Here is a 26,597-nt window from a genome sequence, read left to right on the forward strand (position 1 = left end):
AATGCAAAAATAAATAAATACATAAATAACCCACAGCTGCAAGTCTCAGAGCCTGGGTTAACTGACCCGGGTTTGCGGGGCTCCTGCTATAAGGCTATAAATAGCTGTGTGGACTTTCCTACTTGGGCTGGAGCCTGGGCTCTGAGACCCAGCCACATTGCTGGGCTTCAGATCCCAGGTTCCAGCCTGAGTGGGAATAGCTAGACTATTTTTAGCCCTGTCACGAGAGTCCTGGAAGCCTGAGTCAGTTAATCCAGCTTCTGAGACTTGCTGCCACTGGTTCCTTTTTTTGCAGAGTAGACACACCTTATGCCTGTCCACATCACACCTCTCTTGTCCTATTTCATGCCCCCCTCTTCCTCATATCCCACCCACTCTGCATCCTTCTGGCCAACCCAAAATGGCTCAGGACTTTGCTGCCTGCCAGGTAGCAAAGACATCTACAGCAATAGAGTGACCAGGCCTGCTAGGGACAGCTAACCATTTTGGAGGGAGGGGAAGGAAAGCAAAGATAATAAAATGATAGGCACTTTAATCAAAATCAGCAGAATTTCCATAGCTGTGCAGCTGGGAGGAGATTTCTGTGGCATCAAGATCACAGCTGGCCAATTTTATGATCAGAGTTGGTGGAGGCCTGATTTTTAATGATGATGGAGGATATAAAACTCTTATCTCAGGAAAGTGGAAAGGAGTAAAAAACAAAATTCTTTTCAGACTTATCTAAGCATTAATTAAAGATGGAGAATTTTAATTCTGTAGTCTAAGGAAGCTATATTCTTTTATTCTAAAAGTAATCCAATGCTGAATTTAATACATATAGTATTCCCATCAATAATAATCTCTTAATAGGGCATCTGTGTAATACCTATAATTTTAATTTAAGGGGAAAAATCTAATGAAGTATCAAGTATCAGAGGGGTAGCCGTGTTAGTCTGGATCTGTAAAAGCAGCAAAGAATCCTGTGGCACCTTATAGACTAACAGACATTTTGGAGCATGAGCTTTCGTCTGAGGAAGTGGGTATTCACCCACGAAAGCTCATGTTCCAAAACGTCTGTTAGTCTATAAGGTGCCACAGGATTCTTTGCTGCTTTTACAGATCCAGACTTAACACGGTTACCCCTCTGATACTTGACACCATGCAAGGCACTGCATTCAGCCGTATGGAGTGGAAATCCATCAACCTCATGAAGAAACTTGCACAAATACAGACAGATATCATCTTCCTTTCCAAAGGCAAACAGATGGACATCATACCAAATGAACTAAAGGTAAAAAATCCACTGCTATCTACATACTACACAGACCACAGTGAGAGATTATGCCATACTCTATCAAAAAACCTGAGGAACCACCTGATCAGCATCCTATACAGCAAACAGGAAAACATCAAAAAAGAGCTCTCCAACCTGGAGACTCTCATTAATAACCAAACTTCTATACAAACGGACTTCACTAGAATAAGACAGGAGATCTACATTACTCACTTCACCTCTCTACAAAGGAAAAAGGACTGTAAGCTGTCTAAACTCCTACCTGCCACATGGGGCCACAACCGTGGTACCCCTAACCCACCCAGCAATATCGTCAATCTATCCAACTACACACTCAGCCCAGAAGAAAAGTCTGTCCTATCTCGGGGACTCTCTTTCTGCCTTGCCACCCCCACCAACATGATACCATTCTGTGGCGATCTGGAAGCCTACTTTCGCCGTCTCCGACTCAAAGAATACTTCCAGGACAACACTGAACAGTGCACTGATACACAGGTGCCCTCCCACCAACAGCACAAGAAGAAGAACTCCACATGGACTCCTCCTGAGGGTCAAAATGACAGTCTGGACCTCTACATTGAATGCTTCCGCCGGCGTGCACAGGCAGAAATCGTGGAACAACAACATCGCTTGCCTCACAACCGAAGTCGTGCAGAACGCAATGCCATCCACAGCCTCAGAAACCACCCTGACATTATCATCAAAGAAGCTGATAAAGGAGGTGCCGTTGTCATCATGAACAGGTCTGACTACCAAAAGGATGCCGCTAGACAACTCTCCAATACCAAATTCTACAGGCCACTTCCCTCAGATCCCACTGAGGAATACACTAAGAAACTACAGCATCTACTCAAGACACACCCTACACTAACACCAAAAGAAATCAACATACCCCTAGAGCCCCGACCAGGATTATTCTATCTACTACCCAAGATCCACAAACCTGGAAATCCTGGACGCCCCATCATCTCGGGCATTGGCACTCTCACTGAAGGACTGTCTGGATATATGGACTCTCTACTCAGACCCTATGCCACCAGCACTCCCAGCTATCTCCGTGACACCACTGATTTCCTGAGGAAACTACAATGCATTGGTGACCTCCCAGAAAACACCATCCTAGCCACCATGGATGTAGAGGATCCCACACACAGATGGAATACAAGCTGTCAGGAACGCTATCCCTGATGATGCCACAGCACAACTGGCTGCTGAGCTCTGTGCCTTTATACTTACACACAACTATTTCAAATTTGATGACAATATATATCTCCAGATCAGTGGCACTGCTATGGGCACCCGCATGGCCCCACAATATGCCAATATCTTTATGGCCGACCTGGAACAACGCTTCCTCAGCTCTCGTCCACTCACGCCCCTTCTCTACCTACGCTACATTGATGACATCTTCATCATCTGGACCCATGGGAAGGAGACTCTGGAAAAATTCCACCACGATTTCAACAGCTTCCACCCCACCATCAACCTCAGCCTGGACCAATCTACACGGGAGGTCCACTTTCTTGACACCACAGTGCAAATAAGTGATGGTCACATTAACACCACCCTATATCGAAAACCTACCGACCGCTATGCCTACCTTCATGCCTCCAGCTTCCATCCCGGACACATCACACGATCCATTGTCTACAGCCAAGCTCTGAGGTATAACCGCATCTGCTCTAACCCCTCAGACAGAGACCAACACCTACAAAATCTCCACCAAGCATTCTCAAAACTACAATACCCGCACGAGGAAATAGAGAAACAGATCAATAGAGCTAGACGTGTATCCAGAAGCCTCCTACTGCAAGATAAACCCAAGAAAGAAATCAACAGGACTCCACTGGCCATCACATACAGCCCCCAGCTAAAACCCCTCCAACGCATCATCAAGGATCTACAACCCATCCTGGACAATGATCCCACACTTTCACAGGCCAGTGGCAGGCCAGTCCTTGCCCACAGACAACCTGCCAACCTGAAACATATTCTCACCAGTAACTGCACATCGCACCATAATAACTCTAGCTCAGGAACCAATCCATGCAACAAACCTCGATGCCAACTCTGCCCACATATCTACACCAGCGACACCATCCAGGACCTAACCAGATCAGCCACACCATCACTGGTTCATTCACCTGCACATCCACCAATGTAATATACGCCATCATATGCCAGCAATGCCCCTCTGCTATGTACATCGGCCAAACTGGACAGTCTCTACGGAAAAGGATAAATGGACACAAATCAGACATTAGGAATGGCAATATACAAAAACCTGTAGGAGAGCACTTCAACCTCCCTGGCCACACTATAGCAGACCTTAAGGTGGCCATCCTGCAGCAAAAAAACTTCAGGACGAGACTTCAAAGAGAAACTACTGAGCTTCAGTTCATCTGCAAATTTGACACCATCAGCTCAGGATTGAACAAAGACTGTGAATGGCTTGCCAACTACAGAACCAGTTTCTCCTCTCTTGGTTTTCACACCTCAACTGCTAGAACAGGGCCTCATCCTCCCTGATTGAACTGACCTTGTTATCTCTAGCTTGCTTGCTAGCATATATATACCTGCCCCTGGAAATTTCCACTACATGCATCTGAGGAAGTGGGTATTCACCCACAAAAGCTCATGCTACAAAACATCTGTTAGTCTATAAGGTGCCACAGGATTATTTGCTGCTTTTACACATCTAGAAAGTTGGGAGAAAGAGAAACACAGTTCAGGAACAATTTAGGATTTATTTACTGGAAGATGGGCTAGAGCTAAATCCTGCCTTATACTGTGACACAAACCCATAAATTGGTGCAGGTTTGGTTGAGACTTGGCCCATTAGCCTTAATTAATCTGTCAATAAACCTGGCTTGAGTGCTGAGTTTGTAATGAAACATGAATCCAGGTTTTCTTTTGAGTGGCAGCAGGTGTCACTGAGAACCCATTTATTTCTATTTCATATGCATTCCCCTGTACAAACTGTTAGAGCAAGAATATCAAACTGGATGGCAGGAAAATATAAAGTACCCCATGAAATGTTGAAGTTGAGGTGGTGGTAAAAATAGTGAGAATGGATCTGGAAGGCATACCTATTGGAAACATACAGTGGCTGATAGGAACCAAAGAAAGAAATGTGATAACTTTCCACCACCCATCAGTCTCTCTGCTTCCCTCATAAACCCTCTGCTCCTGCCACTCCCCAACAAACCCAACCAAACCTTTGACTCCTGAATAATTGTTAAACATTCAAAATAGCAGAAGCATTTTAGTTCAGATCTTAATTGGCAATATTGCATGAATGAATCTTGCACAGGATTTTCCAGATATTAGCTTATTTTAATACAGCATCAGAGTTTGAATCTCTTTCCCTATTCAGGTATATTACATTTTAAAAAAAAAATCAACTTATTTTGATCTCCTATCGTATTGGCCATTCTAAAATATGTATCTGCAATTTTCTTCTTTTTCTAAACAGTTGGCAGACTTTTGTTGAAAATTATGTCCATAAATGTCAAACATTCACTGATTCATAGATTCATAGACTCTAGGACTGGAAGGGACCTCGAGAGGTCATCAAGTCCAGTCCCCTGACCTCATGACAGGAACAAATACTGTCTGACCATTCCTGATAGACATTTATCTAACCTACTCTTAAATATCTCCGGAGATGGAGATTCCACAACCTCCCTAGGCAATTTATTCCAGTGTTTAACTACCCTGACAGTTAGGAACTTTTTCCTAACGTCCAACCTAAATCTCCCTTGCTGCAGTTTAAGCCCATTGCTTCTTGTTCTATCATTGGAGGCTAAGGTGAACAAGTTTTCTCCCTCCTCCTGATGACACCCTTTTAGATACCTAAAAACTGCTATCAGGTCCCCTCTCAGTCTTCTCTTTTCCAAACTAAACAAATCCAATTCCTTCAGCCTTCCTTCATAGGTCATGTTCTCAAGATCTTTAATCATTCTTGTTGCTCTTCTCTGGACCCTCTCCAATTTCTCCACAACTTTCTTGAAATGCGGTGCCCAGAACTGGACACAATACTCCAGTTGAGGCCTAACCAGTGCAGAGTTATATTTGTATTTGCCTAGTTTATCAATAAGGATATCATGCGAGACTGTATAACATTATTTATTTTATTACACATTTACAGTAGTTTGGGGTGGTGGTGGTGGAATATGTTTTTCCCTGACCAGCACATAATTTTGACTAACAATTAAGTGTGTCTTCCCTATTTATCTGAAATTCCACAAACCTATACAATATACCACTACAATACAAATAAAAACCAACAACTCAGCCCAGTGTTTTATATAAAGCTAGAGAATGTTTTGGCTACTTTCATATTATTAATGATAACAAGAAACAATAAAATGTCTTCTGAACCTTTTCCATTTTTTTTCTGGATCTCAAAGTGTGACTCAAAGATAATAATCAATGTCAAGATAAGCCTTCAACAATACCTTAGACTCCAAGAACATCTTTACAAATTCTAGCAGCACTGAATAAGAAAATTGACAATAAACATGCAAGAACTTTTTTAAATGGTGGTTTTTAAGCTGAGACTGGGAGCAGTTTTGATCAGAGCAATGTATGTTGTGTGGCCAACAATGCAGACATGCTGGAAGAAATTTGAAAGCTAGTAACTTGGAATACTATAGAGGAAAGGAGCCCTTGAATGATGGTAATGGACCCATGTTCCACCATGAAAGATTACTCTATTCTGAAGAGGTTGAAAGGATTCTTGAAAACTTTCATCTGAATGGTAAAATAAGGAGGTTTCTCATCCCGGGATATATATCTTACTTCCTAGCAGGGTCAGAGTAAGTGTGCCAAAGAAGCATTGCTAATCTCCATTCATTTCCTCTTCTCACTTGAGTAAGTGCAGGAAGGATGAGTTTAGGGACCCAGAGGAAGTTTGCAAAACATTGATGAATGCCTGCACTCTTAAACTCCTAGTGACTGACTGCCTGGGATGCTTCCCGGAGCACCCAGGATTGTGAGGCACCTCACTAGTACCTGCCATGCATGTGAGGAAGCCTCTTTTGGGACTTCTGGGGGTCAGCTCCTCAACTCCACTGACCACAAATGAGACAAGCACTCTTCCTTCAGCCTATGCAGGCTCTTCTGTGCTTCTGCAGAGTAGCGATAGTTAAACTCCAACTTCTGAGCCTTCCACGTGTCCCCCTGGAGTATCCAGCTCCTGTTCCACTGGACACACACACAGTTTTGCTGCCCCCAAAGGAATAGTAACCCCCTGCTCCACAGTTCCTCTTCAGATCACTGCCCATTTATATCTCACCCCCATTTATATCTTCCAACAATCCATTGTCTTTACTTGTAAACAGGATCCCCGCCTGCTGTTTTCTATTCCTAATCTACTCATGAAGATTCTGCAATCTCTTGAGTAGCATCAATTTCAGTATAGAAATAGACTTCCATTGTGAAGTGGACAATACACAATGACCAGACAGAAAAATATATGTGTGATGTCGGAGAGAAGGCTTTGGATTCTTTGACCATAGGATGATGTTCCAAGAAGGAGGAGTGCTAGGCAGAGACGGGCTCCACTTAACGAAAAGAGGAAAGAGCATCTTCGCAAGCAGGCTGACTAACCTAGTGAGGAGGGCTTTAAACTAGGGTCACCGGGGGAAGGAGACCAAAGCCCAGAGGTAAGTGGGGAAATGGGATACTGGGAGGAAGCACGATCAGGAGAGCACAAGAGGGGATGATGCCTGTCTCATACTGAGAAAGTGGGGCAATCAGCAAGTTATCTTAAGTGCCTATACACAAATGCAAGAAGCCTGGAAAACAAGCAGGAAGAACTGGAAGTTCTGGCACAGTCAAGGAAGTATGATGTGATTGGAATAACAGAGACTTGGGATAACTCACATGACTGGAGTATTGTCATGGATGGATATAAACTGTTCAGGAGGACAGGCAGGGCAGAAAATGTGGAGGAGTTGCACTGTATGTAAAAAGCAGTATGACTACTCAGAGCCCCGGTACGAAACTGCGGAAAAACCTGAGAGTCTCTGGGTTAAGTTTAGAAGTGTGAGCAATAAGGGTGATGTCATGGTGGGAGTCTGCTATAGACCACCAGACCAGGGGGATGAGGTGGACAAGGCTTTCTTCCGGCAACTAACACAGGTTACTAGATCACAAGCCATGGTCGTCCCAAGCGTCGTCCCAAGTTTGGGAAACATTGATCTAGACTGTTCTCAGTGGTACCAGGTGACAGAACAACGTGTAATGGTCTCAAGTTGCAGTGGGGGAGATTAAAGTTGGCTATTAGGAAAAACTTTTTCACTAGAAGGATGGTGAAGCACTGGAATGGGTAACATAGGGAGGTGGTGGAATCTTCTTCCTTAGCGGTTTTTAAGGTCAGGCTTGACAAAGCCCTGGCTGGGATAATTTAGCTGGCGATTGGTCCTGCTTTGAGCAGGAGGTTGGATTAGATGACCTCCTGAGGTGTCTTCCAACCCTGATATTCTAGAAAATGTTTGTATTTGCAACATCTAACATCTTTAATACACAGGATAAATTATTCATTGTATTATGGTAGCATCGTGGGGAGCCCAGTTATGGACCAGGGCCCTGTTGTGCTATGCCGTGTAAAAAAAACATTGAAAAGATGATCCCTGCCTGTGGCTCCTCTTCTGCCAAAGTCCCACAGGGGTTAAGAGGTTGGCTAGCTACCTCCTCAGCTGCAGCTAATTGCTTGGCCATCCACATCTGATAGAAGAAGATTTCAGATCAGACACAGGGGTTGGCTGCCAGAAAGCCTGGGAACTACCAAGAGGAGGTTTCTCAGCAGCAGACTGACAGGGGGCCTCATTAGTAGTCACACTTCCAAAGGGGACTAGAGGACCTAATCTTGGAAAAGATGCCTTTGGACTGGCAGAGGTAGGAAATAACCCTGGGAAGCAGCAAAGGATTGTAAGAAGCAGGTCTTAACTGTTTAAACAGCATCCCTGGGCTGGAACTCAGCTGAAGAAATGGGCTGAGTTCCTTTACCATCCCCAGAAAAGAGAATTGGATAGCTTCCCTGAGGAAGAGTGGAAAAAGGTTATAGAGCTCAGGCTGGGGTCAATGACCTTTACCCTGAAAAGGGTGAGATTATAAATGACCTGGCCAGAGGGCTGGAGACCTGAGATTAGGCTGACCATTGCAGGGCCAAACAGCTGTCTGGTTGGGCAAACTGAGTCAGAGTCACAGAAATGCTACACTTGGCCACAAAGGGATGCACTGGCTGGTAAGTGACCTGTGATGTTGCCCTGATGTACGTACAAAACAAGAGACAAGTGGACACACCAAACTGACAGAGGGAACACAGGGATAACAACTGCGTTAATTCATTATATGGGTGTGGTGCAGACATTATGCTAACAGTTGGTTCCCATCTTGATTCACTATGTCTTCAAAGGGACGCTATTAAGGGCCCAAAAGCAAGTTATTCCGATGGTTAGGAAAGATAGAAAATGTGGCAAAAGACCACCTTGGCTTACCCTTGAGATCTTGCGTGACCTACAAAATAAAAAGGCGTCATATAAAAAATGGAAACTAGGTCAGATCACGAAGGATGAATATAGGCAAATAACACAGGAATGCAGAGGCAAGATTAGACAAGCAAAGGCACAAAATGAGCTCAAACTAGCTATGGGAATAAAGGGAAACAAGAAGACTTTTTATCAATACATTAGAAGCAAGAGGAAGACTAAGGACAGGGTAGGCCCACTGCTCAATGAGGAGGGGGGAACAGTAACGGGAGACTTGGAAATGGCAGAGATGCTTAATGACTTCTTTGTTTCGGTCTTCACTGAGAAGTCTGAAGGAATGTCTAGTATAGTGAATGCTTACGAGAAGAGGGTAGGTTTAGAAGAGAAAATAACGAAAGAGCAAGTAAAAAATCACTTAGAAAAGTTAGATGCCTGCAAGTCACCAGGGCCTGATGAAATGCATCCTAGAATACTCAAGGAGTTAATAGAAGAGGTATCTGAGCCTCTAGCTATTATCTTTGGGAAATCATGGGAGACGGGGGAGATTCCAGAAGACTGGAAGGGGGCAAATATAGTGCCCATCTATAAAAAGGGAAATAAAAACAACCCAGGAAATTACAGACCTGTTAGTTTAACTTCTGTGCCAGGGAAGATAATGGAGCAGGTAATCAAAGGCATCATCTGCAAACACTTGGAAGGTGGTAAGGTAATAGGGAATAGCCAGCATGGATTTGTAAAGAACAAATCGTGTCAAACCAATCTGATAGCATTCTTTGATAGGATAACGAGCCTTGTGGATAAGGGAGAAGCAGTGGATGTGATATACCTAGACTTTAGTAAGGCATTTGATACGGTCTCGCATGATATTCTTATAGATAAGCTAGGAAAGTACAACTTAGATGGGGCTACTATAAGGTGGGTGCATAACTGGCTGGATAACCGTACTCAGAGAGTAGTTGTTAATGGCTCCCAATCCTGCTGGAAAGGTATAACAAGTGGGGTTCCGCAGGGGTCTGTTTTGGGGCCGGTTCTGTTCAATATCTTCATCAACGATTTAGATGTTGGCATAGAAAGTACGCTTATTAAGTTTGCGGATGATACCAAACTGGGAGGGATTGCAACTGCTTTGGAGGACAGGGTCAAAATTCAAAATGATCTGGACAAGTTGGAGAAATGGTCTGAGGTAAACAGGATGAAGTTCAATAAAGATAAATGCAAAGTGCTCCACTTAGGAAGGAACAATCAGTTTCACACATACAGAATGGGAAGAGACTGTCTAGGAAGAAGTATGGCAGAAAGAGATCTAGGGGTCATAGTGGACCACAAGCTTAATATGAGTCAACAGTGTGATACTGTTGCAAAAAAAGCAAACGTGATTCTGGGATGCATAAACAGGTGTGTTGTAAACAAGACACGAGAAGTCATTCTTCCGCTTTACTCTGCGCTGGTTAGGCCTCAACTGGAGTATTGTGTCCAGTTCTGGGCACCGCATTTCAAGAAAGATGTGGAGAAATTGGAGAGGGTCCAGAGAAGAGCAACAAGAATGATTAAAGGTCTTGAGAACATGACCTATGAAGGAAGGCTGAAGGAATTGGGTTTGTTTAGTTTGGAAAAGAGAAGACTGAGAGGGGACCTGATATCAGTTTTCAGGTATCTAAAAGGGTGTCATCAGGAGGAGGGAGAAAACTTGTTCACCTTAGCCTCCAATGATAGAACAAGAAGCAATGGGCTTAAACTGCAGCAAGGGAGATTTAGGTTGGACATTAGGAAAAAGTTCCTAACTGTCAGGGTAGTTAAACACTGGAATAGATTGCCTAGGGAAGTTGTGGAATCTCCATCGCTGGAGATATTTAAGAGTAGGTTAGATAAATGTCTATCAGGGATGGTCTAGACAGTATTTGGTCCTGCCATGAGGGCAGGGGACTGGACTCGATGACCTCTCGAGGTCCCTTCCAGTCCTAGAGTCTATGAGTCTATGAGTCTATGAGTCTATGTATGGTGTTTGGTGACTCTGGTTGGCAGTTTAATACAGAAGTGCTGAGATTGGTTTAAGTGTAAGAACCTTAGGGAAATTACTATCTGTGCTCAACTGCTTTGCCTTTAAACTGTCAAGGCTTCTCTAGCTGGTATTTTGATGATGGGGATATTGGCAAGTCATAATCTTTAATAAATAGTCTATATCCTATAGCCATTTTCACGTATTGCATGTAGATACTGTGCTTGGTACATTTCAATATAGTCCCTACCCCAAAGAGCTTCTAATGTAATTGGAATTCAAAGAAAACAATCTAGACACACCTGGTGTATCAGATGGGGATACAAGCTGGAGATGCTGGTGAAATCTAGATTAAGTCATGGTTAAAAGACTTATTGGAAGGAGCATGGGTTTTGAATGAGTTACCTGGATAAGAAAGTGGAGGCAGTTCAGTGTGTAAGGGACAGCGCAGAAGAAGATATGAAGATGAAAAAGGAAACAAAAGTTCAGGCTTAAACATCCCTTATTCTCTAAAGAAAACTGCTTACTCTCTCCCATACCGTGCAGTGCAGTAAACCACATTTTCTCAACAGACCTGTATTAAAAAGGGCGATGCTGTAAGGTTGGTGCTATTTGAAGGACAAGATACACTGACACCACGTTACTATGGTAGTGTTGTACATTGACTGATTAGCTGTTCACTTAACTGTTAAAGCAACCAGTTGCTTTTTATTTTTGTCTGTGGAGCAGCTCACCATCATGGCTGCATATCAGGTGCAAAATGAAATGTAGAGAAAACGGTCAAAGCCTGTTTCAACTTTGCGCATAGCATAAATCTATCTCCCTTTGCTTTTTTAGTGATCAGTGTACAGCACATGAACTGGCTGATTTATATTTAATATATTAAAGCAAATGGTGAAATGAGTATTATACAGTGTAGTAAAATAATTACAAAAGCACTCAAACTAATATGAAAGGTAGAGACAAAACACAAATATACAAGGCTAGTTCTGGATTTGGGAATCTCCCACACTTTAACCAATGCATAGTAGACAATTTTATATTAGGAGCCAGGTTCTCAGCTAGTATACATCCGCATAGCTCCATTAACTCTCATGGAACCCGCTGAGGAGCTGACTCCATCTGTACAGATGATACAAAACATGATTGTGAGGAAGTGATAATAGGAACATTTGCTTTGAAAACAAGGACAAACTAGGCACAGAACAAGTTTGTTTTTCTGTGCCAGTGGATAGAAATGGGTATTTTACCACTGTACCTGCGGCTCTTTAATGACTGATCAGCGCTTTAATTTTCTGATCAGTGCTGATCAGAAAAATCCTATTATTGTGAGGAATCTTTTTAAAAATCCTGTGAAGTTTGGTTTGGGTATTAGGCATTTAATTGTTGTTTGGAAATTAGAGGCTAGGTTTTAGATTTTTTTTTCCTTCAGAAATGCAATGCCTGATAGAGACTCGGAAGGATTATTAATTTTGTTTGATAGATAGCAATTTTACAGCATGCCATGCACTATTAATCTTTAAAGTGCCCAGCAGCAAAAGGTAACACTGTTGGACATCTCTGGAGGCTGCTGCACTAGCAGTCAGAGGTATGAATGCTTTCAAAAATGACAAACCAGGAAAAAAAAAAAGAACTATGGTATCTGTGTCTTGGGCAATCAAGGACAATCTGCTCTGCAACTGAGTATTTAGAAATACCAAATGTTTGTAGTTAAATGGGTAACTGATTGTTACCTATATAGAGACTATGACTCACCCTGGTATGGGGGATAAAAGGGGGAAATGGTTATCCTAGAGCCCACTGACAAATTGATTAGCATGCAGTACATCTTGCTTAGTCACCACAACCTGCTCCACAATTTCTACTTGACGTTTAGGAGGAGGGAGAAAAAAGCAGCTTGTAAATGAACACTCATGTATTTATTTATTTATTGGAGTCCATGAAGAGACTGTTTTCAATTTGGTTTCTTTGTGCTTCTTGTCAGGCCCTAAGAGAGACTGACAAGGCCTCTGTAGAAGGTTCATGTTGATTAAGCTTTCAGTTTATCCACATGGCTCTACAGGAATGTATCTGTCTCATTTCTTCCCTCCAAGTAACTAACACCTGCCCTAAGATTGATAATGGCAAATCCAGAGTGGAGAATTAAGCAGGTGGTTTTATTATCCATTCTTGTGTTTTTGTTCACCTTTCTCTACATTTAGTGTCACAAAAAGATGTTCAAAATCATGGAACCAACAGCTGTGCTCTGCCACCTTATCCCAACTCTATTCCACCTGTTCCAGTTGCAGGGAGACTGAGTTGAAAGAACCATTTCTATTCTACCTCTGAGTAGCAGAAGCTGATGCAGGAGAGCTTTTCTTCCTGCAGAAAAGGCCTGGAAAAGATCTTCTGACAATTAGAGCCACTTTACCAACTCTTCTGTCTGCAGTAGACAGCTACCAGACAGCAACTATCTGCTTGAACTGTTTTGACCAAATCAGCTGTGGAACCTACAAATGTGGGTGCCTCCGTCTCACAAATATGCAGGCTCCCCTCCAACTTCTAACAGGAGCCACAGCAAAAACAAGGTAAAACCTGTGTTGGCTACTTCTTATTCTTTTGTCAGCAGGGGTGTCTCCCAGAAAGACTGGCACCATTCCACTCGGAAGTAGACCTAGCTATAGTGACTCACAACTTTGTAACCTCAAGGCTAAATTACTGTAACAGGGCTTCAATTAGAACTACTGTTGAAAAGGTAGAGAATGTGGCATGGCATGCAGATTCTGAGAGCTCAGAGCAGCATGGAAAGCATAGGGACACTTGTGGGAGAAGGACACAGGAGGAGAATGATGGAAGGTGGAATTTCCAGAATATAGGACCTGAAAAGGGCAGAGCTGTGCAGACAATTGAAAGTGAGGGCAGGCAGTTTGAATTTTTCTAATTAAAAGGGATTATTCACTACTAAAATAGAGATACTCTGCATGCATTTTTTTTAAACATGAGAACAAATATACTAATGTTCATCACACCATTCTGTTTGCTTACTTTGAATTACCCATATATGCGCTTATGAGCTTCAGTTCTGTTCTAACTGATCAAGTCCACTTGCAAAAGAGAGTAAATGAAAGTGGAACGTACACTTTACTATGGCCAAAAGCTTGATACTCCCACTGCACATACTGGAACTGGTATGAGGTGCAACAAGCATTCTGCACTTGACAGGCATAATATCAGTTTAATACTGTGTAGGAGACAGAGGGAGAAAAAAAGTTCCTGTAACATTTTGGATCTATGTGAATGAAATTATATTGCTGTTATAAATAGATAATGGAAGAACTTTGGTACACAAATAGAAACAAATTTTGCCCTCATGTATGGTGTGTAATTCTGATTGCTTTTAATGGAAGTTGTGTATATATGTTTGAAGGAAAAATTGTCAGAAATAGCCATTATTGCTATTCATGTATATATGACTGGAAGGCAGATTCTCAGTTGTAAACAAAAGATTAAAGGCTAGATTGTTGCCCAGCCTATGTGCCTGCACAGGGGCATAAGGGAAAGTAAGACCTGCTATGTGTCTGCTGGTCTCTCCCTAGAACTGACAGAGTAGAATTGGGGTAGTGGTGGGGAGGCGTGTGTGTGTGGGTATATGCATGTGTAGTAACTTGCAACTGGTATGGACCAGTAGACTACTTCCCCCTTTCACTCCCCAAGCTTAGACGAATGGGGGAGGAGGGAGAGGTACAGTTCCTTCCCAGCACTGCTTCTGGGGCAATGCACCAATGAACCACCCCACACACAGGACTTGTGGCAGAACTGCTATCTAGCCCTGAAACAAAACCTAGACTAGATTTTTATGAGACTAAAGGTCATTTATTCTCTTGTCCTCCATTCCTGAACTGCAATGCTTAAGGGAAAAAATGGTTAACAACATTTTGTTGAAAGAGCTGGAAAAAAAGGAAAGTGAAATTGATGAGTCACCTAAACATTATTGCGTCTGAAATACAATTTATCCTAAAAATATAATGTTTTGGCATTATTGTCTGCCCGGGCTTAAAACAAGAATGAAGCATGAAGACTGAAAGCATACAGAGGTACTGTATTATCCTGAATGTTTGCAATGTAATCAAATTAATCGCAATGTTTCTGATTTCTCACTGTGTCCAAATGGTTTCCTATGCTATGTCCCATGTTCTCTGTGTTCCACCCCTGTGCCCATACAGTAATGCCTGATCCTGCAGTGTATTGAGAACTCACTGACTTCCTTATTCATTCAGTGGGAGATAAGGATGCTCAGTATCCTTCAGGAAATGGCCCATTTCCTGATTATCTTCTTCATACCCACTCTGTTTTGAGCAGCACCGGTGGTGCAAAGCAGCTGTAAAGACAGTTTAACACACATTGGGTAGTGTAGAGTCACAATAGCAGCTCCTACATCCTCCTCTCTATTCCTCACCCCAACACAGAGGATGTATTTGAAGGAAAGGGGGCACCTGGGAAGATTTACTGTCCTTGTGAGCCCCAAATGACAGATTAGTCCCTTGGGGCAGTTGGCAACCAGGGCAAGTTAAAGCAGTCGAGAAGCTGCTCTGATTTTCAGCAAGGATTAGTCTGCTGTCAGATGGCCTCAGGATTAGAGATTATAGAAGTGGCTTAAAAATTCTTTGCACGAACCCTTATGTGCATGACACAGTTTGGTTCTTCCATTGCATCTCCTTTTCAGCCAGCTGGTCTTCATGAATATCTACAACGCAGAAATCCCCTCTTCTTCACTTTCCTCTTCAGTCATTTATATAGCTAAACCTGTGGGATGATCCCAAACCCAAGACTCCCATGCATATGGGCACCTCATGTTTGGGCCTGTCAGGCATGTGTGTGTTTTACTCTCCTGATTTTCTAATGTAAGAGAATCAAAACCACATGACTGATGGAGAAAATGTTCTTGATCAGGGAGATTCTGGCTATGGGACAACCTTCCAAAGGAGACTAGATCAACCTAGAGTCTTCCCATCTTTGGGAAATGCTGCAAATTTTTTGTTCCAAAAATCCTTTCCACCAAAGCAAGAATGACATGCTCAGCAGTGACATTCCCATCTATGCAAGTCAACCAAAAGACATTGACCCTCCCATCTATGCAAATGCGTGTCCACCTCCCCCATAAAACCAGTAAAAAGTAAACCAATCAGAACCAAACAAACCCCAGGTCATCAGCAATCTTTTTATATCAAAGTTAAGAGTAAGAGATTTTTTGAAGACCATGAGGTACTTTCTTACTGCTATCAATTTTTTTTCATGGAAGGTATTCAGATATTACAGTAAGCAATATAAGCAGTAAGCAGCAATATAAGCAGTAAGCAGAGTCAGAATGAGCTCTACCCTGACATCTAGTGGTAAGCTGTAGAGAAGGACTTCAGGGGCTGATCTCGGTTGCATAGGTACACCCACTTTGCCTAGAGTGATGGTCTGCTTGCCCAAATGGTCACTTTGGCTGCTGTGGGATCCCCAGTCTCTTTGTTATTGGGACAGGAGTAATAAGTGTTGTTATCCTGGTTATGTGAATCAAGGACAGTAGAACTGTACTTGGCATTTTATGACGGAGGGACTTGGCCTCAACTAAGTAGCACTCGCTAGGCAAGGAACATGAGTTCCAAAGCCCAATGGAGAGAAGCTGGGGACAGGTATGTGTATCTGGTAGTATGGCCCCCACCCCCAGGGCTCTAAACAACACTTTGACCTCTCCATGGTGTAATAACGGAGCTAATTTTCACTCTGTTGAGAGTCTTGTTACGTGCTGCAGAGCTGAAATCACTGATTCCTAGGTCTAAGTGTTAGACCTACTCTGAGTTAGTGGTTCTGAGTGTACCCCCACTGAGGCTCCCCTAATAACAGCTGAAATCATTGAGAGCTATGTTAAGTAGGGGTGGGGTGTGAAGATCTGTTGGTGAGCGGCAAGCAGGACGGTTGGCAGAGAGGTGCGGCTGGCGGTGAAGACTGCAGTAGAACCCCATGAAGAGGCATGGCAATTGGCCATTGATTCGAGCAGCGAAGCATGTAAGTTGTCCCCAAACGTCCCCCACTTCCACTCAGGCTGGGAGGCAAACTCTACAGATGAATTTCTGAACTCTGGGGCTGCAGTGACCCAGGACAGAAATTGTGGGGTGGGGTGACTGTTGGGTGGCTGGACTCAAGAACCTCTCTGGACCTGCACTGACCAAGGGCAGAAACAGTGGGTGGGGTGACTGTTTGGTTGCTGGACTTAAGACCCTGAGGGGAAAAGGACACTGCCAAACTTACTTGGGGGTGGGTCTTTTGCTCATGGTTTGTGTTATGAATCCTGTTTGTGGTGTTTCCCCACATAATGCCGCATTGTTTCCCTCCCTTATTAAAAGGCTTTTGCTATACTCAGACTCTGTGCTTGTGAGAGGGGAAGTATTGCCTCTTAGAGGCACCCGGGGGGTGGTATGTAATTGTGCCAGGTCACTGGGTGGGGCTCGAGCTGGTTTTGAGTTGTGTTATTGAAAAGGAACCCCTCGATACTGAACCCGGCCATTGTTGCTGCTAACTCTGATGGGCAGAAGGGTTACATAAAACCATTAGCTATCCCCCATGATCTATAGTATACTGGTATATTGGGATTGGGTTAGGACTATGCATTATCTATATCAGCTGATTAATAACAGTCCTTCATGGTTTCAGCTACTTAAAATAATCAGAGCTGGATTTTTTTTTTTAGGTGCTTAAAATGGTGCCTACTGATTAATCCAATTTAATATTTAAGATAATTTGGTTTTCCCAGATACTGAAGAGAAGAACTGACAGCAATAATGATTGCATAGATGCAATATATTGTAGGCAACAGTCTATAATAACTACTGCTATGCAGATAATTATTAAAACAAGTAAACATCAAGTGAAATTAATCTTTGGTGAGCAAACTGTCTGTAGTGATTTTCTCACATTTACTGCTTTGCAGATAATTCTTGGTGGGAGACTTTCAAATGTGCCTATGGGGTTTTGAAGTTCAAAAATTTTAAAACCTTCTGATTTGTAGATAGTTTACAATTCATTGTGCATATTCAAAATTTGAGCTGTGTTGATTAGTTTTGATTAGACTGACAATGTCACACGCTAAGTTTTCATTTCCTGATTGCATGAATGTGACGCTTCAAATCAGCTTCCCTTTGTAAAAACTTGCATTTACAAATTCCAAACTTGCCTTCTGGAAATATTCTCCAACCAGGCTTAAAATTCTTTTTTCTGTGCCCATTCCTGCCAGCACAGGTGTTTGATAGAATATTTGTGCAACGTGCACATAAAAAGGGCAATAACTCAAAAAAAATGTTCAGTTCACAGTTGGTTTGCAATATTATCCCAAGGCTAATAGGTAGTGACAATTAAAACCTTTATAAACTTTACTTGCTGACATGCTTCCTGGATACTGATTGCATTGAAAATAAAGGGCTGCAGTTGTCATATCTTTGGGGAAAAAAATCCAGCTAAATATTAACTCTTTAAAACAGTTAATACTACTTGACAGTACAAATCATGCTAGATAAGAGTCCCACCCCTAAACTGGTTCACATAGTAGAAGGTATTGTACATTTGCAGGCAACATTAGGAAGCTGGAATGGTCCCTATCCACTCTCACATTCCTGTACAGAGACACAAGATTTCCTGGGAGTCCCTTGTGTGTGTCAGTAGATGGCACTTTATGTAATTACATAACAAATAGACTGTTGCCATACATGTGAATCTTAAGAGTATGTTAAGACTAGAGTTTTATTACAATCAACTCTGAGAGAAGTATTAATGAACTGAAGGCTATTTTAAAGCAATCCCACATACTTTTAACTACAGTAAATTGATTGTGTTCCTAAGTCTTTCATCAGGTATCCATTTAGGATCAATTTATCATACAGCCTAAAAGAGTGTCTGCATAACTAGGATGCAGTAGAAGTAACCATTTAATAGTTCTTAATCTATCAACAAATAGGATGATCAATATTTTGACCACCTGCTGTTCAGTCTTCTTTTAATCTTTAACAAATATTCCCTTTATTGCTTCACTGGAACAAAGCGTTTTTAAAACTAATTAATTTGCATTTAAATGTATACTGCTGACATTTTGAATACAGCTTTCTGGCTGAATGATTAAAATTAGACACAGAATCTGACAGACTACAGAAGTGTATTCCTAGGACCTTGAATGTTAACAGTGAGGTGATTTCAAAGAATTGTACAACTATGGTAAGAAGGGCCCTGCATTCACTATTGAAATGCATCACACCAGCTTTGTCGCAGGAACATTGGCCAGGAAAATTCGTTTGTGCTGTCCTAGTTGTGTGTTGGATTAAGCAGTTGACTCCACATTATGAACCTTCATTAATGATCTGGAGAATGGCATGGACTGCACCCTCAGCAAGTTTGCAGATGACACTAAACTGGGAGGAGTGGTAGATACGCTAGATGGTAGGGTCAGGATACAGAAGGACCTAGACAAATTAGAGGATTAGACCAAAAGAAACCTGATGAGGTTCAACAATGACAAGTGCAGAGTCCTGCACTTAGGATTGAAGAATCCCATGCACTGTCACAGACTAGGGACCGAATGGCTAGGAAGCAGTTCTGCAGAAAAGGACCTAGGGGTTACAGTGGACGAGAAGCCGGATATGAGTCAACAATGTGCCCTTGTTGCCAAGAAAGCTAATGGCATTTTGGGCTATATAAGTAGGGGCATTGCCAGCAGATTGAGGGATGTGATCATTCCCTTCTATTCAACATTGGTGAGGCCTCATCTGGAGTACTGTGTCCAGTTTTGGGCCCCACACTACAAGAAGGATGTGGAAAAATTGGAAAGAGTCCAGCGGCGGGCAACAAAAATGATTAGGGGGTTGGAGCACATGACTTATGAGGAGAGGCTGAGGGAACTGGGATTGTTTAGTCTGCAGTCGAGAAGAATGAGGGAGGATTTGATAGCTGCTTTCAACTACTTGAAAGGGGGTTCCAAAGAGGATGGATCTAGACTGCTCTTAGTGGTAGCTGATGGCAGAACAAGGAGTCACGGTCTCAAGTTGCAGTGGGGAAGATTTAGGTTTGATATTAGGAAAAACTTTTTCCCTAGGACTGTGGTGAAGCACTGGAATGGGTTACCTAGGGAGGTGGTAGAATCTCCTTCCTTAGAGGTTTTTAATATCAGGCTTGACAAAGCCCTGGTTGGGATGATTTAGTTGGGAATTGGTCCTGCTTTGAGCAGGGGGTTGGACTAGATGACCTCCCAAGGTCCCTTCCAACCCTGATATTCTATGATTCTATGAACCTTAAAAGGATCCTATGAAATGGATTACATGGAGGTAAATTTGCCCTTTGAAGACCATTTTGTATGTCTTGCCTATCTTAATTAGATATTAGGGTTGTTTTTTGACAGTGCAACTCTAGTTAGTTTTTAGGCAGGAATAAGGGCCTGATTCCCTCTAAAGTTGATGGGAAAACTCATTGGCTTCATCGTAAGCAGTCTCAGGCCCAAGAGCTGTTGCTGGGATGTTTTGCTGAGAAAGGATATATATGTCTCATTACAACACATGCATTATAACAGTATCATTATCCAGAACAAAACCCCATCTATTATCTTAATTTATGAATCAGGAGAAAAAATGTTTTCCATGGATTTGGCTCACTGATGTAATGTGTAGTGAGGGCATGATGGGATAGCTTAGAAAATGTGGAATGGAATTCACCAGTGACAATCAATGCTCTGTGAGTTCCTTGATTTTTATGGCTATAGAAATAGTTACAACTGTAGAAATTTCCTTCAGCTGTTGAATGCACGAGGCTATAAGGAGACAGCTTTATTTACTGTGCTCTTAGCATCTTCAGTGTGTCAGCAGGAAGAGCTGGTAAAGCAGGTAGATTGATACACTCATCTACCATGCTGTGAACAGGAATGGCTGACCAGAGGGAAAGGAGAAGCACCAACTGTGTGCCAACCTTGTTTTTACCCTATGAAAGAAAGAAAGCACCAGTGACAAGGGAAGAGGTACAGTTATGTTCCTTCCCATCCTGGAGATGCTTGTAGGAATGGGAAGAGGGAATGCAATCATGTTAGAAACCTCCACCTGCAAGGAAGATGCCGGGGGCAGGGAGGGAACAGAGGGAGGAAAAGAAACCCAGGTTTCTCTAATTATTAATATTTAGATGGTTGGTGACATTCAGTCACCTGGTTCCTCTTCAAAAACACATGTGTCATCCATGGTTGGAAAGTAAGCATGCTCCAGTATACAACTTCCACTCCAAGAAGACCAGGGTGGGGAGAAGGAAGCAAAATATAAAGAAATAGGATAAAGGGTAGGTAGACATTGAGGGGAGAGAGGACAAACAATGAATTCAGATGGAGGAGGAAGAAAGAACAAAAAAGGTGCAAAAGAGCACTGAGTGTAAAAAGACATGAGAGAGAGAACAGATGAAAAAGAAATGTCTTGGAAAAACAGGTAAGCCCACTGTCCCACTTAAATCTGTAAAATAATGTTTAAGTAGGACTTAAATGGTATATATGTCATGTGGGGTGGTTTTCTGCACAGGGACACATTCCTTCTATTATCTGTAGAAACAGCACCTCAAACATGTTCTGTGGCAATGAGCTCAAATGTTCATCAAAATTTAGGCGTGGTGTAAAATAAGTCATTTGCTTGTATCAGCTTTACAATTTTTGCCTTTTGGTGCCACTGACTGTCCTCTGCTTCTTGTTTCATGAAATGGAGTAAATAGAACCAAAGCAAAAATACCATAAGAAATAAAAGAATAGGAAGAGAAAAGGGAATGAAGTGGCTTGCAGGAACAAGGAAGAAAGAGCATTGTATTTTTTAACTCCATTTGCTTTATACAGTATTTTGAATCTGAGATGTAATGGTGATTTGTCTCTTTCTAAATGCCAACAAAACCAGATTTTTTTTTCTTTGTCTTTCGCAGGTTGGAGAGAGTAAAACATTATCTCTAAATCTGGATCCCTTTTGAGTGCTATAGCTTATTCTCAGTTGTTTTGTTAACAGATATGACAAGCTTTATGACATGGGAAAGCGGCCAGGACTGCTACTCCTCAGCTAAGAGGTGGGGTATAAACAATAAGAATCAGGAGGAAATATTTCTTTCTCCTTCCACATAAAATCCCTAATTGCCCCTGATCCCAGGTCCTTAATTTGAGCTGCAAAATTCTCCCTTGTAACAATGCTATATTTCACCCCATTCTCACCTGCTGTTTAGGTTAGCTATTTATTTGGCCTTCATTCCCATAATGACATTCTGTACCATTGTACCTGATTACCAGATTACTTTCCCACTCCAGTGATGAAAAAAGACCAAACAACTACTAATCTTGTGCCCCACAAACTCTCCAGTTCCCTCCCCTAGCTCTGAAACCCTTTGGTTTTCCCAGGCCCTAACAGTTGAGTGCTGCAGTGTAATTAAGTATGGTCCAGGCTGAATTTTTCTATTCATTGAAATTCCCATGGCAGGGTGAATACATTAACAAAACTATGACCAGTTTTGTTGCTGAATTAAATGCTAAAGCAAGTAACACAATGCTGCAGATTGTATTAATTCTAATCCATAAAGCTCTGTTTTAAAAGAATCTTTGATTCATTCTGCACTGTTGCAGAAACTAAAATGTAAAATCAAGCATTAACCTGCCGCAGAAATTGTGGATAACAACTTGGTGCAGAATTTCTATCAAATTTCTTGTAAAATACTTGCAACCTTTCCTCTCTTTAGGGCCTCTCTCTGAATGAATCAGTACAATAACAAAGTCTCGACTGTTAAATTTTCATTTTTTTCCCTTTAATAGTTGCTGTCTCTAGATATTTTTTGTAAATCACCCCAAGATGTTTTTAAATGAGAAGAGTGATAAAGTGCTGTATATGAACCAGGTGGAATTACAGTTTTAGTAGCTCTGTAGCTGATTAAAAATATATATAAAAAAATTCTATTTGTAAATGCTGAGACAATTAAGGGGAAAAATACTAACATTGTCAAGTACATCACGGAAAAAACTATTCAGTTCAGACTGAGTGTTTGCTGAGCAAATTGACATTAGAGAATATATTAAATACAAAGTTTTTTATTTAAGTTGCAAACATCAAGTACTCAAAAAAAATTCAGGGATGCCAGTTGCAACCTTAATTCTGCCACTTTATTGGTCCTTCCTGTGCATTTACGGAAGGAGGGGCCTTTGAAAAAATTCTTTGTGATCATGTAATTAAAGACTCTACTGTAGTGCACACATGCAAGGGGCAGAAAATCTCAGAGAGCATAAAGAATTCTGGAAATACAGAATTAATGTTATCCAAGCCCCAGTTCTTCAATGACTTCTCTAGAACCCATTAGTTTACTACAGAATCAGAGTAATAGTTAAATAATGCAAAACAAGAAACTTTTTAAGGGCAACTTCTGAAGGTGAATTTCATGGGATGGAATAACCACCAGATGATGCTGATTAGAATGATATAGACCAACGTCACCTGGGGACTAATTGCATCTTCACCAACATTATTCTTGGCCTGAATCTGTTAGGGACTAGCCACATATCCAGCTGTTTTCTTTAGAGAATAATGTATTGTCAATAAACTAGGTTTGTGAGAATTTATCTGCTCTAGAAATATGTAGGTTATAGAGTATTGGGAAGGAGTTTAACGGAGAGTTTTAGTTAGCTAGCCTCCAGTATATTAAATGTACATTTTTTCTCTAAAGCCTTTGTAGGGCTTACTAAGTCAAAATGCTAGAAGAAAAATAATTTCATATGGATGTCACCTACTATCTATTGATTCTTTATCCCTTTTTTCTTATCTGTATGCAAAGAAAACAGTCAGTAAGGATAGATAATCAATAACTTTTTTTTACAAATGTAATGCAGGCTACATTTACTCAGGGCTCCTTGATAATTACATCCTGTCTGGAATCACTGTAGCATTGTCTCCCTTCTCTTCCTCACCAGTATAGATAATGTGTTCATGATCAGCTTCAGCTGAGACCATGCCTTTGGGCAAATGGCATTGCTTTTTATCCCAGCTTATAATGAATGAAAAAGAAGATTTTCCATTCCAAGAGTCAAATGCTGCCATCATTTACTCCAGTGTAAACCCTAAAAACTCCACTCTGTAGATTTGGAGTTACTCAGGATTTGCAATGAAGTAAAAGAATTTGACCCAAAGAAAATTGGATGGGTACAGTGGAAACAGAAACCTTTTCAAGCTGAGCAGGAAAAGTAAATGCCAAACACTAACTTTATTATCCTTTCTGACCTTATGGCTGTTAACATGCTATTTTGACAGGGTGTCAGGTGATCTGATTGTACAGAGATGCAGTTATTCTGCTGATGCACCCTCAGGGCCAGTCTAGGTGGGTCCTATTAGTTCCAGTTCAGGAGCATAAAAGTATCTGAGCCTCTCTCTGATAGAGAAGAATCCAGGGGCATAGGAATCCTTCAGGGAAAAACCTTAGAGGCAGCAAAGCTCAGGCGGAAGATGAGCTGAGGTTTAGTTTTCTTGTTCGAGTAGAAAAATCCCAGTGAATGTACAAGACTCAGTGGGAGTGAACTGTTTTGGGAGCAGGGTGGAAACTGCATCAGCTTACACATACAATACTAGAATGTCTTCCGCGTATTCTAAAGCCTTTTAGCTCAAGAAGAAAAATGGCACTTTCCTCTGCTGTTGCCGAGTCTGGTTCTATGGAGGAAAGTAAAGTTTTGGGCTCAGTGGGATTATGAAAATCTTTTTGCTTTAAGAGTGTAAAGGTCAAGAGATAAAAGCATCTCATTACGAGTGATGAGGCAAAAAGTCAGATGTCCCATAAACTGCAGTGGTGAAATCAGAAGGCGTACATCTTTCTTTCCTCACTAAAGTCAGACAAAACACCAATCTATGAAGGCAGTGTACTTTTACTAACGATAACAAATTTTGATAATTATACCATTGCAGGCCATTAAACATTCCATGTATATATCAAAAGTTTGGTAATTAGTAACTTTTTTAATTTGAGGGGGTATATATTATAATTAATATAATTACTATTATATTTTAACTTTTTATCATTTACATTCAATAGCTCTTGGGCCTTCTGCAGATGCTTGACTGCTGGCTCCCAGCCAACCTGGAAGCAATTACCTCATCAACAGCATAAGTGTGACAGAGGGGAAAAAACAGCCAAGAAACTTTAGCTTTACGGTTTGCAGGTAAAACGATAGCCACAAAGATAGATTGGAATCTTGTCAAATGAATCCAAAGGAACACTTAATGTAGAGGCAAAGTGACTGACTTTGGATAAGTCACTCTGCCTCTCGGTTCCTTTCCTTCTCCTCCCTCTTTTTGTCTATTTAAGTTTTTTCAAGTTAGTGATGGTCTCATTGCATGTTTGCCCAGCGCCTGGCCCAATGGGACACCAATCACAGTTGAAGAGTCTAGCTGCTTTGTAATATAAAAATTATGTCTCTCAAAATGTAATTGCCTTAATTTTCTTCTAAAAATATATTGCTGACACCTGAAGATTGCTTACTTAACCAGATTCTGTATGAGTTTGTGTGTAGGCAGTGGGAGGCCGCTTGTGTGAGAGAGATTTTTCTTTTCTTTTGTTTGTTGCTTTCTGTTTGGTTTCAGACAGTTGATTTCAACATGCTTACAATGGTCAGTTATAAAACCTACTGACCTAGGGTATGTCTACACTAGGAAATTAGGTCGATTTTATAGAAGTCGATTTTTAGAAATTGATTTTATACAGTTGATTGCATATGTCCACACTAAGCACATTAAGTTGGCAGAGTGCATCCTCACTACTTTGCCTAGCATAGATATACGGAGCGGTGCATTGTAGGTAGCTATCCCACAGTTCCCGCAGTCTCTGCCATCCATTGAAATTCTGGGTTAAGCTCCCAATGCCTGATAGGGCAAAAAAAATTGCCATGGGTGGTTTGGAGTACATTTTGTCAGTCGCCTCTCCTGCCATGAAAGCAACAGCAGACAATTGTTTTGCGCCAGACACCAGAGCAATTAGAAGAGCACAGCAAGACGTGCTGCATATCAGAGAGGCTTTGAAAACCAGTTTCATGACTGGCCAGGCTTCAGTGTGACAATTGTGTGTGTTTCTCCTTGATGCAAACCCACCCCCTTTGTTGATTTTAATTCCCTGTAAGCCAACCAACCTCGCCCACTTCGAAATAAAGTAACTATTATTGTGAAACCTTGCATTCTTTCTTTATTAATTAAAAGAAAAGATAACAGACAAGGTAGCCCGGGTGGGGTGTGGGAAGAGGGAAGGACAAGGCCACATTGCTTATTGTAGCCACACTAAAAATCAATTTTTTTGAATGACAGCCTTCTGTTGCTTTGGCCATCCTCTGCAGTGGAGTGGCTGGGTGCTCGGAGCTTCCCTCCCTCCTCCCTCTGTCCCCCCCCACGTTCTTGGGCGTCTGGGTGAGGATGCTATGAAACATGGGGATGAGGGTAGGTGGTTATACAGTGGATACAGCAGGGGTCTGTGCTGTTGTTGGCTTTTCTGCAGCTCCAACAGATGCTTCATCATCATGTCCGTTTGCTCCCCCCCGCAGGCGCTTCATCATGTCCTTTCCTGGCCTCTGCCACTGAATGCCTCCATGCATTAAGCTGTGCCCCATCAATGCAGGAGGACTGCATGAGCTTGGAAAACATGTCATTGCAAGTGCATTTTTTTTCGCCTCCTAATCTGCGATAACCGCAGGGATGGAGATGATAGGGGGAGCGTAGAAACATTCTATGCTCTATGATTCTGGGGGACTGCATGGTCACCTGTGCTACTAAGTTTGCCATGCTGACCAAACAGGCAATGAAATTCAAAAGTT

The sequence above is a fragment of the Gopherus evgoodei genome, chromosome 2 (assembly GCF_007399415.2).
Source record: "Gopherus evgoodei ecotype Sinaloan lineage chromosome 2, rGopEvg1_v1.p, whole genome shotgun sequence".
NCBI classification, from domain to species: Eukaryota; Metazoa; Chordata; order Testudines; family Testudinidae; genus Gopherus; species Gopherus evgoodei.